Here is a 13,497-nt window from a genome sequence, read left to right as displayed (position 1 = left end):
CATTGACAAGGAGCTCAGCACTGTACTCAAAGCCAAAGCCATGACCAAACCTATCCCCAAATCCCATCTTTGCAAGTCTGTCTCCTGGTACCACTGCTTGTACCAATCCTGTATCTGTCAGGATCCAATCAGGAGACATAAACCACACAAAAATTAAGCAAATAAAGAATTATTGTAACAGAGGATCAGAGGAACGAAGGACTGGCTAGTAAGAAGTAAAGAGAACTCTAAAGAATATAAGAATGCAGATGTAAAGAGTAGCTATTATCCTTAAGGAAGGATCCCCCCGCCCCTCAGGGCTGAGATCCAGACCACATTGGTGGGGAGGCGGGGCGGGAACAGTCCTGAGTAATTGGATGGTAGAGTTGTGGTGGGTGGGGTGTGCTAGAAATCCGCCTCCTGGAACTTGCTGGAAATCTACTTTTCGGGGTGCTAGATTAAGCGGTTAATGAAGGCATGTCTCACTGGAGGCAGTCCATTATAAAATCATCCAAGGGGTGTGCTGCGGAAAGCTGCTGGCCGTTAGGTGCTGCTAACCACCGCGCACCGCAGGTGCCTGGGAATAGTACACCTGAACCAGAAAGAAAAGCCCCGTGTCCCTGAAATGGATCTCTAGCGCCCTCTACTGACAATACTTAATATTGCATCAGCTCACAAGGAAACACTTAAAGGACCCATCTCCACGTTTGCAAAGCAGACCATGAAGGGTGGATTTGGAGCTAAGAGGCATCAGCTGGTAACTGGTACATGATACATCATTTCCACCTGCCAAAGAAAGAAGGGATGAAAGAAGAAAGGGAGGGTGGAAGGAAGGAAAAGAAAGCCGGCCCTTTCAGGTTTGCAGAGCCAGTCTGAGGACAGGACAAAGACCCCATAACCACATAGGTTGGGGCCACTGTAACTTGATGACTGCCACCCTCCACTGGACCCCTGATACTTCCAAGGAGTTGTTTGCATGTTTGCCAGCTTTTTATCTCCCATGTTTTCCAGATGCTTCTCTGCGCTCTTCATCTGGCCCTCACTTGCCATCAGTGACCCCATCTCTTATTTCACAAAAACTTGGAAGCCACCAGACAGAAACTCTCTCAACTTTTTGCCCCTAAATCTACATATTATCCTGTATTCTGCCTTTCCTCCTTCCCTCATGTTATAAAGAAAGTGCTAATCCCCCATCTGGGGGGTTTTCTCTCTTCCTGCCTTCTCTGGAACCTCACATCAATTTTCTTCCTACTTTCCTGTATCTTTAACCTGTCCCTCTTTTTTAGTTCCTTCTCATTAGCATTTAAACTACTCATGTTTCTTCCATTTCGAAAAACCCTCCCTAAACTCAGTGTGTTTACCTGTGGCTACCCCTCTATTTCTTCCACTTCATAGCGAAATTTCTTCAGGGAATTGTCTGTGCTCAGTGTGTCCACTTTCTCCCTCCCCATTCCCTCCTCAACCCGCTCAATAGATTCTCACCAACAACCTCCATGGGCCCGAAGCCATAAGACCCTTTCTAGAATTTACCTTGCTCTTCCCCTCAGTAATAATCAACACTGTTGACCACACCTGCCTCCACACATGTCATTCTTCTGGTTTCCATTATGTTTCTTCAATTCTCTCCTATCTCTAGGCCCTCTTGGTTTCTTTCTGCATTTGTTGACTTACATTCTACTATATGAAGAAGAGTTTCTCTTCCCCATTTATTTGTTCATTTTTTTAGATCCGTGTAGACCCATGAATTTCTGTATTTTTTCAATTGGTTTTAACCAATTATTATTCTTATTTACTTTTGTGGTCAAATTATCTCAGATTTGGCAAGTGAGAGCCTTCAAATCACCTTCTGTGTCTTTTGACACGTTCCCATCATTATTTGAACACTTCTTCCACAGCAAAATTTTCCAGGTCCGTCTTATACATTCCCAGGCCTTGACTGAAATTAGTCATTTCTCAAGGAGCCTTGGTTTCTTTTGCTATCAGGAGTCACAGCTCCCAGGCTCTTTCAGTGGATGGAACAGGGAATAAATATATGTATACCCCCCACATACACTTTTATATCTCTAGTTATAGCTATACCTTTCTACATTACAAAGCATGAATTTACACCAACAGTTGCAATTCCAAGCCAACAACACAGGGCCCATTCTTGTTTCCCCTTTCCACCATATTTCTTCCTCTCTTCTCCAACAGTGAGAAACTTGGCTCCCAGTATCTCAATATATATTCAGAATCCGTCTCCATGTGCTCAGTCCTTTCTATGTCACCAATTAGTGGACCCTGGTGGGCTGTCCCTGCCGCCCCATTTCTTTGCTGTCCTCGGACAGGCCACCAGGACCACCTCATCTGGGCTTGTCAAGCCTAATTTTGGATTGAATTAGAATGGAATAATGAAAAGGAGGAAGGGGAAGGAAGCAAAGAAGGGAGTGAGGAAGAAAGGAAACAAGGGAAGAAAAGGAGAGAGGGAGGGTGGAAGGAAGGAAGGGAAAGGAAGCTGGCCCCTCCAGTTATAGGAGGCTGAGTCTGCCTTTCCAGCCCCTCCGATGTTTGTGCTCCTTACCCTGTGACTTCTTGACTTTCACTCTGCACCCTCTTCCTGGGTGAAACCATCCCCTCCCATGGCTTTCATCTAGTTGATGATCACACCAAAATAGGCATCTTCATCCTAGACTCTTCTTCTGGGTCTCTGACTTCCGTACTGATGTGCCTACCAGAATCCACACTAGGATGGCCACAAGCATCCCAAATTTAACACGTCCTAAAAGCATCTTATTACAACCACCGCCCCCCCCCACCCCCGCCGCCACAACGTGACCCTATTTCTGCATTTCTGTCTCTGTGAAAAGCACAAGCAGAAGCACCTGTTGCCCAAACAGAAACCCAGGCATTCCCTTTAACTCCATTCACCACCCCTGATGATTCTGTCTCCTCAGCATCTCCTACATCCATCCATCCATCCTCTCCATTTCTGCTGCCTCTCCCCTGGGCCCCTCCAGCTCTCCCACTGAGCTGTCCGCTCCTATCAGTGCCTTCTCTGCACAGCAGCCTGAGTGATGCCTCTACCCCATGAATCTGACCGTGTCGCTCCCCCATTTAAATACCTTGCCTTTGGGATAAAGTCCAAACTCCTTAACGGTCCCTGCTCTGTCCTACCTCGCAGCATCACTGTTTTCCCCTCTCCATTTTACCCGCTGTCTAGCCCTCCTGGATCTCTTCTGCCCCCCAAATCCCCCATGCTCTCTCTTCAGGGAGCCTCTGGAGTGTGTTATCGCCTCTGCTCGGAAACTTCTTCTTAAACCCCTACTCTCAACTGGCCTTGCTTCTGCTCCTGCTCATCTGACGCTTGTCAGCTTTGACATCACCTCCTCCTGGAAGCCCACTCCGATTTGCCAAACCTAGGTGAGGTGCTCCCCCCATGAATGAATGGAGATTAGGGAGCACGAGTTATTCATGCTTAATTTCCCAATGCTGAGCTCAGCACTTGGTCTTGTTAGTATAGTGACAAAATTGTCACTGTGGGAGGCAAAATAATGCCCCCCACCCAAGACATCCATGTCCTAGTCCCCATGTAACTATGTTATGTTACAAAGGAAGGGCGAATTAAGGGTGCAGATGGAATTAAGGTTGCTAATCAGCTGACCTTAAAAGAAGATTACTTTGGTGGAAAATCTTATCTAGGTGGGCCAGGTATAATTACAAGGATCCTTTAAATGCAGAAGAGAGAGGCAGAACCAGAGGGATGGCATCATGAGAGAAACTAGACCAGCCATTGCTGGCTTTAAAGACAGGCCACATGGACTTCCCTGGTGGCGCTCTGGTTAAGGATCCGTCTGCCAATGCAGGGGACTTGGGTTCCAGCCCTGGTCCGGGAAGATCCCACATGCTGTGGAAGCAACTAAGCCCGTGCGCCACAACTACTGAGCCTGTGCTCTAGAGCCCGCGCACCACAACTACTGAGCCCGCGTGCTGCAACTACTGAAGCCCGTGCATCTAGAGCCCGTGCTCCGCAACAAGACAAGCCACTGCAATGAGAAGCCCGTGCACCGCAACGAACAGTAGCCCCCGCTCATTGCAAATAGAGAAAGCCCGCGCAGCAACGAAGACCCAGTGCAGCCAAAAACAAATTAAATAAATAAATTAAAAAAAAAAAAAGGTCCCAAGAATCAAAGTGTTTCTTGGCCACCTGATGTGCTGTTTTGTGTCCTGCTGGAGACCTATAACCCAGCCGCTGCCTGATGCTGGGCTCCATGCACCTCCATATCAGAGCTGATAGGCTCTCTTCACCACGACCAAGCATTCCCAGAGTGCACCGGTCTATATATTATAAGCCATTAATACTGTATTTCAAACTAAGTGCTTGTTGCTATAAAGGCCCAGTAAGCACATTTACAATTTTTCCGTTTTTGCAAATTCTGAAGAAACCAAGAACACAACTCAAAACTGTGTTTTATTTTGTTTTCCTTTATGACAAGCTACTCTTAAAAATAAAAATTGATACCTCTGCATTAGTGTTCCTTTATGGTTTATTAGACAGTATTATCCCATATATCAGTTTATTTAGTGCTTGGAACAACTTGCAAATTATGATTATCCCCGTTTTTCAGGTGAGAAGTCAGAGGTTCAAAGAGGTTTTGTAATTTGCCCAAGGTCACACAGCTAATAAATGGCACAGCCAAGACTAAAATCCAGGTCTTTGGGTAGAAAATACTACTCTCTCTACGTTGGAAAGAACCTTAGTGATATTTATGTATGTATTTATTTATTGGCTGAGTTGGGTCTTCCTTGTTGTGCACAGGCTTTCTCTAGTCACGGCGAGCGGGGACTACTCTTCGTTGCAGTGCGAGGGCTTCTCATTGCGATGGCTTCTCTTGTTGTGGAGCACGGGCTCTACAAGCGCAGGCTTCAGTAGTTCTGGCATGCGGGCTTCAGCAGTTGTGGCTCGCTGGCTCTAGAGTGCAGGCTCAGTAGCTGTGGCACATGGGCCTAGTTGCTCCTTGGCATGTGGGATCCTCCCGGACCAGGGCTCGAACCCGTGTCCCCTGTGTTGGCAGGCGGATTCTTAACCACTGCGCCACCAGGGAAGCCCCTTAGTGATATTTAACTCTGAGCCCAAATGAGAAACTGTAGCTCAAAGAAACTAAATGACCTTCCCAGGTCATCTGTCTGGCAGGCTCGTTTACAGCAAAGACAAAGCTTTCAGTCTCCACTCTTCACCCTCTACCCTAAGGATCTGCCATGTTCAAAATCACCCATATACCCAGAGGTATAGAAAGGACTTGAATTATTAATCATTTAGTGATTAGGTTGAATAACCTGAGAGATATGGGTCACATTCTCTTATCACAAACCTCCAAGGGACTCTCCAAACATCTCAGTTCTACTAAAATATTGTACTAAACATGCTTTTAAAAAGTGGGCTGAGGGACTTCCCTGGTGGTACAGTGGCTAAGACCCCACACTCCCAGTGCAGGGGGCCTGGGTTCGATCCCTGCTCAGGGTACTAGATCCCACATGCCGCAACTAAAAGTTCGCATGCCACAACGAAGATCCTGCACGCGGCAACGAAGATCCCACGTGCCGCAACTAAGACCTGGTGCAGCCGGAAAAAAAAAAAAAAAAATATATATATATATATATATAAAATGTGTGCTGAAATCATCTTGGGACTGTACTGTGATACTCCCATGATGCTCAAATAGTATGCATTTTTCTGGGTTTTGGACAATGAAATTGATGTTACAGGGATTTTGTGACCGCTCTGCCTGATGCCACAATAGATATGGTCTGTGAGAGTAAAATCTATGGATGTTCACAAGAGGAGAGACTTAAATCAACTTCTTTGATAGAAGTACAGTGAGGGACTTCCCTGGTGGCGCAATGCTTAAGAATCCGCCTGCCGATGCAGTGGACACAGGTTCCAGCCTTGGTCAGGGAAGATCCCACATGCCGCAGAGCAACTAAGCCCATGTGCTACAGCTACTGAGCCTGCGCTCTAGAGCCCGCGAGCCACAACTACTGAAGCCCACGTGCCGAGAGCCCGTGTTCTCAACAAGAGAAGCCACCGCAATGACAAGCCCGCACACCGCAAGGAAGAGTAGCCCTGTTCACCGCAACTAGAGAAAGCCCGTGCACAGCAACAAAGACCAAGTGCAGGCAAAAATAAATAAATAAATTTTAAAAAATAAATAAAAATAAACACTATGTATCAATAAATGCAGCCAAAATTCGGTTAACTCTCTTCACTGTTTAAAAAAAATAAATAAACAAATAAATAAATAAATAAAATGGCATCTTCTTTAATAACAACACCCAGAATGTTCCAGGCTAAAAAAGCTCTAATTTCACATTTGCTCAAGCACTGATTTGATGTAGCCAATGTGACTCCAATCTTGGATAAAGTGTGCAAACAACATAATTTTATTTCCTCATTTATCAAAACTGATTAGGGAAAAATTAATTAATGAGGGAACCAATAAGATGTTACAAGCTGCTCAAAGAATTCCCAAAACCGCATGTATACAAGGCTATCAAGAATGATAAAGATGTGGAATCTAAAATATGACACACATGAACTTATCTACGAAACAGAAACAGACTCCCAGACATAGAAAACAGACTGTAGTTGCCAAGGGGGAGGGGGAGTGGGGGAAGGATGGAGTAGGAGTTTGGGATTAGCAGAAGCAAACTATTACATATAGAATGGATAAACAACAAGGTCCTACTGTATAGCACAGGGAACTATACTCATTATCCTGTGATAAACCATAATGGAAAAGAATATGAAAAAAGAATGTATATATATGTATAACCAAATCACTTTGTTGTACAGCAGAAATTAACATAATATTGTATATCAAGTATACTTCAATAAAATAAAATTTTTTAAAAGAATGATAAAGTAAGTTTGATTAACAGATGAAAAACAACAACAACAACAACAGGCACCAACTGTGCAGGGGTCTCTCCTAATCCTTAGTAACAAAAACCTGATTGTACAGTTGGGGTGTTATAAGGGCTGTATAGTCAAAGAGGGACTGGTCTGACTTGAGATTTCTTTAATCTAGCTTCCCATTCTTGGTAGGATTGGGAAAGGCAGTACTATTTTTAAAAATCATTTAAGAGTTCCACAAAAATAAAGACTATACTTTCAGGGATCATTTCTATAGTTTGTTACTAGAGAAGTCTCAAAAACCATAACTCAAAAAGAGTCATGTACCACAATGTTCATTGCAGCTCTATTCACAATAGCCAGGCCATGGAAGCAACCTAAGTGTCCATTGACAGATGAATGGATAAAGAAGATGTGGCACATATATACAATGGAGTATTACTCAGCCATAAAAAGAAATGAAATTGAGTTATTTGTAGTGAGGTGGATGGACCTAGAGTCTGTCATACAGAGTGAAGTAAGTCAGAAAGAGAAAAACAAATACTGTATGCTAACACATATATATGGAATCTAAAAAAAAAAAAAAAAGTCATGAAGAACCTAGGGGCAAGACAGGAATAAAGACGCAGACCTACTAGAGAATGGACTTGAGGACACGGGGAGGGGGAAGGGTAAGCTGGGACAAAGTGAAGGAGTGGCATGGACATATATACACTACCAAGTGTAAAATAGATAGCTAGTGGGAAGCAGCCGCATAGCACAGGGAGATAAGCTTGGTGCTTTGTGACCACCTAGAGGGGTGGGGTAGGGAGGGTGGGAGGGAGGGAGACGCAAGAGGGAAGAGATATGGGGATATATGTATATGTATAACTGATTCACATTGTTATAAAGCATAAACTAACACACCATTGTAAAGCAATTATACTCCAATAAAGATGTTAAAAAAAAAAAAGTCTGTGAGGAAGTAGAGGTGAGCTACAACCTTGGGTAAGAGTCTCACTGTTCTATGTATATAAAGAAGTTAGAATGAGAATGAACTACAGTATAGTACATTAATTATAACTATCTAAGGTATTCTGATATTAAAAATAAAATATTTTCATTTTAATAAAAGGAGAATATTGAAGGTTATAAAAAAAAAAAAGAATTCCACAAAAATAAAACTCAACCTTGACACCCCATATCCAGTCTGTCAGGAAATCCCGTTGATGATCTTCAAAATGTATTCAGGATCTGACCACTTCTCACCACTGCTATGACCCTGGTCAGAGCCACTATCATCTCCCACCCACATGTTGCTATAGCTTGGTCTCCCTGCTTCTACCCAAATCTTCCTGGAGTTTTCTCAACTCAGAGCAGCCAGAGGGTCCTTTTAAATCAGGAGACAGATTGTGTCACCTCTCTGCTCAGAACCCTTTCCTGATTTCCATATCAGTCAGAGTAAAAGCCAAATCCTGGCAATGACCTCCAAGGGCTCACATGATCTGCACGGACCCCAGCTTGTCAACTCTCTGGCCTCTTCCCCCACTTCTCTCTCCCTCACTCTCTCTGCTCCACTGGCCTCCTTCCTAAGCCTCAGACACACCAGACAGTTCCCTCTTAGGGCCTTCATTCTGTTCCTTTTACCTGAAATGCTCTTTCCCCAGGTAGACCATTAGCCAGCTCCTTCACTTCCTTCAAGACTTTGCTTAATTTTTACTTTAACGAGGCCAACCCTGACCACTCTACTTAATACTGCTGTCTATGCCCACCCCCACTATTAATTTCCAATTGCTGCTGTAACAAATTACCATAAACTTAGTGGCTTGAAACAACACAAGTTTATTATCTTACAGTTTTGGAGTAACAACCAAATCTGCCTTTTGGAGAGAGAACTTTGGAGGGCAGCATGGATGATGGATTGGATGGGGAGACAAAAAAGAAGAAAGGAGGGAGGGAGAGGAACAGAAAGGAAGGGAGGAAATTAGATCATTTCTATTTACAGTTGACCCTTGAACAACACTGGGGTTAGGGGCACCCAACTGCCCAGTGAAAAATCCTCCAATAACTTTATAGTCAGCCCTTGGCCCTCTGTGGTTCTGCATCTGGATTCAACCAATTGCTCATCCTGTACTACTGTATATATTTACGCAGTGGGGAAAAAATCCACATATAAGTGGACTTGTGCAGTTCAAACCCATGTTGTTCAAGGGTCAACTGTACTAAGATTTTTCTGTTATGTTTTGTTTTTTGGGTTTTGTTGTTGTTGTACTAAGATTTAAATAATTGTCACACACAGGACTTGACAATTTCAGTTGCCATAACCCAGACGGTAACAGTGGGCTTGAAGAGAAAACATCCAGAGATTCTTAGAAGGTAGAATCAATAAGGTTTGTGATGACTGGTTTGATATGGATGGTGAAAGACTACGAGGTCTTGAGAAAAAGGGAATCCGTTTTTGTGGGTGCGTATAGTGAGTCTGGCTGGAGAGCTGTTGTCTTGGAGATACAAGACATCTATCTGGATAGGAGTAGAAGGCATCTGGGGAAGAGTCTGGTGCTAAAGAGACAGATTTTGAAGCAGATAGGGAAGGAGCAATTGAAGTTATGTCAGGGGATCATAAAGCAAAAAAATAAAGCGGTGGGGGAACTGATTCCAGAACACTGAATATCACCTTCCTAGGGTGGACACTGGAGGAGATGTTAGAGCTGAGGGGGTGTCTCTCCCACGCCCAGCACGCAGGAGCCATGTTGCCTCCTCAGTCTTTCTTCCTAGATGGTGAAGCCCAGAGTAGAGCAGAAGACACCGTGAAGAAAAAGAAGGAACACACAGACAGCTGTTAAGTTCTTAAAAGTTTTAAATGGTGTGTGAAAAGTTAACAACATTCAAAGGCTTATGGGGAAAATTTAGACAGGAAAATGTTACCAGGAAATGTGAGATAGTTTCATTTTTTAATGATGTAAAGAGCTCATAGCAAATGTGAGAAGGAATCTAAAAGCCTACAGGGACTGGTTAGAAAACTGTAATCCATCCATATAATGAAACACGACGTGACCACGAAAAAGATTAACGTAGATCAGTAGATATAAGCATAGGTGCCCATGATGTATTAAAGTGGAAAGTATGAAGTGACCTCCCTCCCACTACACCCCCAAACTTTTTTTTTTTTAATGTCCCTCTTTTTTTTTTTTAATTTTATTTATTTATTTTTGGCTGCGTTGGGTTTTCATCGCTGTAGGTGGGCTTTCTCTAGTTGCGGTGAGCGGGGGCTACTCTTCGTTGAGGTGCACAGGCTTCTCATTGCAGTGGCTTCTCTTGCTGCAGAGCACTGGCTCTAGGCGCACGGGCTTCAGTAGTTGTGGCGCACGGGCTTAGTTGCTCTGCGGCATGTGGGATCTTCCTGGACCAGGGCTCAAACCCATGTCCCCTGCATTGGCAGGAGGATTCTTAACCACTGCGCCACCAGGGAAGCCCCCAAATTGTTAACAGTAATTATCTTTTAAAATAAGAGTGTGGAGCTAAGGAGTAGAGGACAATTCTCACATCTTTATTTAAAAATAAGTATTGGGACTTCCCTGGTGGCACAGTGGTTAAGAATCCACCTGCCAATGCAGGGGACACGGGTTCAAGCCCTGGTCCAGGAAGATCCCACATGCCGCGGAGCAACTAAGCCCGTGAGTCACAATTGCTGAGCCTGCGCTTTAGGGGCCGCGAGCCACAACTACTGAGCCCACGTGCTGCAACTACTGAAGCCCGCGCACCTAGAGCCCCTGCTCCGCAACAAGAGAAGCCACCGCAAAGCGAAGCCCGCGCACCGCAGGGAAGAATAGCCCCCAATCGCCGCAACTAGAGAAAGCCCGCACACAGCAATGAAGACCCAACGCAGCCAAAAATAAATTTAAAAAATAAAAATTTAAATAAAAAAAAAACTGACTTCTAAAAAAATAACAATAAAATAAAATACATTTTTAAAAGAAGAAAATTGGACAAAGACTTGAATGGCAGAAATATGTGGGCTGGGTTAGTGGTTCAGACTTGAGCAATGCACTTACATCTTGTAAAGGAAAAATTATGAGCCTCAAATGTTGACCTATATTATTTTTATTATGATGCTACTTAAATATGTACAAACAGAAAAGTAGATATAAATGCCTTATTCTAAAAAATAAAATAAATGTCTTATTCTTATAGCTCCTTGTACAAGGATAAAACCAAAGCAAGTTAGAAAATTAAATGTAATTGTACAGCAATATAAATATAAAATATATTTTAAAAACAGTAAAATTCAAATGAGCAGCATTCAGTTAATATGATGGATGATGTTTTCTGAAAAGGAAATTCAAATTAAACCCACAAGGTACCATTTCCTACCCACTGGAATGGCTAACATTGAACACAATGACAACGCCTACCCTGGTTGGCAAGGAAGAAGAGCAACTGAAACATTCACACGTTGTTGGAAAATGTAAGATGGTAAAACACTTCGGAAAATCTGGCAGCTACTCATAAAGCTAAATGTCACCTACCATATGACCCAGCAATTTCACACCTAGATATTTTCTAGAAGAGTAATGAAAATATATGTTCACAAAATATACATGTACAAAGTCTTTTTATGCATACCATTTTTATTCTTAACAGCTAAAGATTGGAAACAACCCAATGACCACAAACAGGTGAATGGAAAAGCCAAGTATGGTATATTCATACAGCAGACTTGTACTCATCAGTAAAAAACAAGAGAATGCCAAAGCCTGATAGTGCAAAACTAGTTCCTGACTGTAACAAATGACTTTTTCTTTCTCATTTGGTGGTTACCAATGCCACATGCATTTATCAAATAAACCAATGAATTTGCAAAACCCAGTGAATGGGAACCCTCTTACACTATTGGTGGGAATGTAAATTGGTGCAGCCACTATGGAAAACAGTATGGAGGTTCCTCAAAAAGCTAAAAATAGAGTTGCTATATGATCCAGCAATCCCACTCCTGGGAATATATCCCGACAAAACTATAATTCAAAAAGATACATGCACCCTTATGTTCATAGCAGCACTATTTACGATAGCCAAGACATGGAAGCAATCTATTTACTTATTTATTTTTTTTAATTTTGGCTGCCCCAGGTCATAGTTGCAGCATGCGGACTCTTAGTTGCGGCATGCATGCGGGATCTAGTTCCCCGACCAGGGATTGAACCTGGGCCCCCTGCATTAGAAGCCCAGGGTCTTACCCACTGGACCACCAGGGAAGTCCCAAGACATGGAAGCAATCTAAATGTCCATCGACAGATGAATGGATAAAGAAGATGTGATACATACACATACACACACACACACACACACACACACACACATTGGAATAGTACTCAGCCATAAAAAAGAATGAAATATTGACATTTGCAGCAACATGGATGGACCTAGAGATTATCATACTAAGTGAAGTAAGTCAAAAAGAGAAAGGGACTTCCCTGGTGGTCCAGTGGTTAAGAATCGTCTTCCAATGCAGGGGACGCAGGTTCGATCCCTGATCAGGGAATTAAGATCCCACGTGCCACAGGGCAGCTAAGCCCGTGAGCCACAACTACTGAGCTTGCGCACCTCAACAAGAGAGCTCGCGTGCCGCAAACTACAGAGCCCACACGCCCTGGAGCCCATGCACCACAACTAGAGAGAAGCCTGCACGCCTCAACGAAGACCCGATGCAGCCAAAAAAATAAAAGAAAAGAAATAAATAAAATAAAATAAAATATATTTTAAAAAACAACAAAAAGAGAAAGACAAATACCATATGATATCACTTACATGTGGAATCTAAAAAAATGACACAAATGAACTTATTTATGAAACAGAAACAGATTCATAGACATAGAAAATGGACTTGTGGTTGCCAAGAGAGAGGATGAGGTGGGGGAGGGAATCGCTTTGCGGTACACCAGAAACTAACACAACATTGTAAATCAACTATACTTCAATTAAAATAAATAAATTAATTTTAAAAAATAGCAAATGCACACATAAGCTTTTTCCATGTAAGTTTTACTTAAAATATGTATAAATATAAACATATAAACATTAAGAAGTAATAGTATTTCAGAGTGTCTGAGTGGAGCTAATGAACTGAACGTTTGTGTGACTGTCACTTGAAGACAAGTGGCACTGGCAGCGTGGTTGACCAGCTGAAGGGAAAACAGAGTGCAGAATTGAAAGAAGTTTTCCACTATTTGACAAGGATGGTGACGAACATCAAAAAATTGGAGACTGTAATGAAGCCTCTTGGGCAAAATTCCCTAGAAGCAAAGTTTCAGGATAAATTAATGAAACAAATGGTGATGGAAATAGTACAACTGACTTTCTGGACTTTATGACAATGATGACAAGAAAAATGAAAAACATAAAAAAGAAATTAGAGAAACATTCCTTGTGTTTAATAAGGATGACACTATCTGTGTTGGTGCGACATAACTACATCACATGATAAAACACCTTCAAGAAAAGTTAACACATGAGGAGGTTGATTAAATAATCATGGAAGCACATATTGATAATAATAGTCAAGTAAAAACTGAAGAATTTGTATAAATGATGTCAGCAAAGTGAGACCACTGTAGAGAATATGTTAAAGTTCCTGTGCAAATTATTTGCCTTTT

At 42.6% G+C, this 13,497-nt stretch overlaps 1 non-coding gene and 1 pseudogene across 1 annotated transcript; one reads left to right on the top strand and one right to left on the bottom strand.

Moving 5' to 3' along the window:
* The first annotated feature begins 7,114 nt into the window (after positions 1–7,114).
* LOC132350067 (small nucleolar RNA U3) lies at positions 7,115–7,188 on the top strand (annotated as a pseudogene).
* Positions 7,189–12,026: 4,838 nt separating this feature from the next.
* TRNAR-UCU (transfer RNA arginine (anticodon UCU)) lies at positions 12,027–12,099 on the bottom strand. The gene has a single exon. It is a non-coding gene; the product is annotated as a tRNA-Arg (tRNA).
* Positions 12,100–13,497: the final 1,398 nt, after the last annotated feature.

This window comes from Balaenoptera ricei, chromosome 15, assembly GCF_028023285.1.
Source record: "Balaenoptera ricei isolate mBalRic1 chromosome 15, mBalRic1.hap2, whole genome shotgun sequence".
Lineage (NCBI taxonomy): Eukaryota > Metazoa > Chordata > Mammalia > Artiodactyla > Balaenopteridae > Balaenoptera > Balaenoptera ricei.
The sequence above is the reverse complement of the archived record's forward strand: the minus strand, read 5'-3'. Positions and strand labels throughout refer to the sequence as shown.